Source organism: Molossus molossus, unplaced genomic scaffold (genome assembly GCF_014108415.1).
Source record: "Molossus molossus isolate mMolMol1 unplaced genomic scaffold, mMolMol1.p scaffold_m16_p_19, whole genome shotgun sequence".
NCBI classification, from domain to species: domain Eukaryota; kingdom Metazoa; phylum Chordata; class Mammalia; order Chiroptera; family Molossidae; genus Molossus; species Molossus molossus.
This window is the reverse complement of record NW_023425354.1, coordinates 31,873,627-31,875,539: the sequence shown is the minus strand read 5'-3', so window position 1 is coordinate 31,875,539 and position 1,913 is coordinate 31,873,627. Positions and strand designations below refer to the sequence as shown.

General features: G+C 38.1%; 1 non-coding gene across 1 annotated transcript; it reads left to right on the top strand.

Moving 5' to 3' along the window:
• Positions 1–1,129: 1,129 nt before the first annotated feature.
• LOC118635197 lies at positions 1,130–1,236 on the top strand. Its single transcript, XR_004960521.1, has one exon. It is a non-coding gene; the product is annotated as a U6 spliceosomal RNA (small nuclear RNA).
• Positions 1,237–1,913: the final 677 nt, after the last annotated feature.

The window sequence follows — 1,913 nt, the reverse complement described above, 5'->3', positions numbered from 1 at the left end:
TCTGAAATGTTTCAGGGATGGTCTCCTATTTTTAATTTGGTAATGATATCGTCAAGGATGACAAAACAAAAATTGAGTCCTTTTTATATTTCAATCTTTTTTTTCCCCTTCCTTACTAAAGTACTATATGTTCATTGCCAAACAGTTGGAGAATACAGGTAATAAAAAAGGTTATTTAAACTAGATAAAATAAATGACCAAAATTATAGAAAGCAGACCTTATAGAATTTCATTTCATGGATTCTAAGATGCAAATTTTTTTCATGTTAGGACTCTGAAATAGGATAGCATCTTAAAATTGCATTAAAATGTAACAAAACTTATTATCTTAACCATTTTTAAGTGTTTAGTAGTGTTAAGTATATTTCCATTGTTGTGTAACTGTTCTCTAGAACTTGTTCATCTTGCAAAACTGAACCTGTACCCGTTAAACAGCAACTCTCTACTCCCCCCTTCCCCATCCTTTGTTTCTAAGATTTTGGCAACTTTAAATACTTCATATTAGTGGAATAGTATAGCATTTGTCCTTTTGTGACTGACTTCTTTTACTTGGCACAGCAATTTTCAACCTTTTTCATCTCATAACACACACTAATTACAAAAATTCGGCAGCACACCAGAAAATATATATTTTTGCCCATCTGACCAAAAAAAAAGTATGATTTTGATTCATTCACACCAGATGGCTATTGTTGTATTGGCTGATGACATTGTTTTATTTGACAATCTAAGGAAAAAGAGGTCAGCGCCCCTGACTAAATAGGTCTGGTATTGCATATTTTAAAATTTCTTGCAGGCACACCATTGACAATCGCTGCCTTAGCATAATGTCCACATGTTTGTATCATGTGACAGGATTTCCTTCTTTTTTAAAAGCTATTCATGCAACTTTTTAAAAACCATTGTATATGCCCTGGCTGGTTTAGCTCAGCAGTTAGAGTGTCGGCCTGTGGACTAAAGGGTTGTGAGTTTGATTCCTGGTCACGGTCATGTACCTGGGTTGCAGGTTTAATTCCTGGCCAGTCGGCAACCAACTGATATGTCTCTCTCACATCGATGTTTCTCTCTCTCTCTCTTTCCCTTCTACTCTTTCTAAAATCAATAAAGAAAAAAATTTAAAAAACAGTATGTGCTTGCTTCGGCAGCACATATACTAAAATTGGAACGATACAGAGAAGATTAGCATGGCCCCTGCACAAGGATGACACGCAAATTCGTGAAGTGTTCCATATTTAAGGAAAAAAACAACAATATTGCAGTGGACATTTCTATCACTAAACTTGTGCATATATCTTTTATTTTGTTAGGATACATTTCTAAAACTTTAATTATTGACTGAAAGTGTAAATACACATGACTTTTAGAATATAATGACAAATTGTCCTTTAAAAAAGTTAAAGGTTTGGCTCAGCGGTTAGAACGTTGGCCCGCGGACGGGAGAGTCCCGGGTTCGGTTCCCACTAAGGGCATGTACTTGTTTGCAGTTTGTCCCTGGCCCCACTGGGGTGGTGTTGGTGGCGATCACTCAATATTTCTCTCTCTCTTCCTCCCTCTCTCCCTCCTGCTCTATCTGAAGATAAATGCAAAAATGTCCTCGGGAGCCCTGGCCAGTTTGGCTCAGTGGTTGGAGCATCAGCCTACAGACCAGAGAGTCCGGGTTCGGTTCTTGCTAGGGGCACATACCAAAAAAAAAAATGTCCTCAGGTGAGGATCAAAAAAAAATCATTAAGTCACCACCCTGGCCGGTTTAGCTCAGCAGTTCGAGCATCAGCCCATGGACGAATGAGCGAGTTCAATTTAGTCACCTTACACCTAACTTGATCTTTTTTTTTAAATCCTTGCCCAAGGATATTTTTCCATTCATCTTCAGGTAGAGTGGGAGGGGGGAGAGAGAGAGAGAGAAAGAAAGAAAC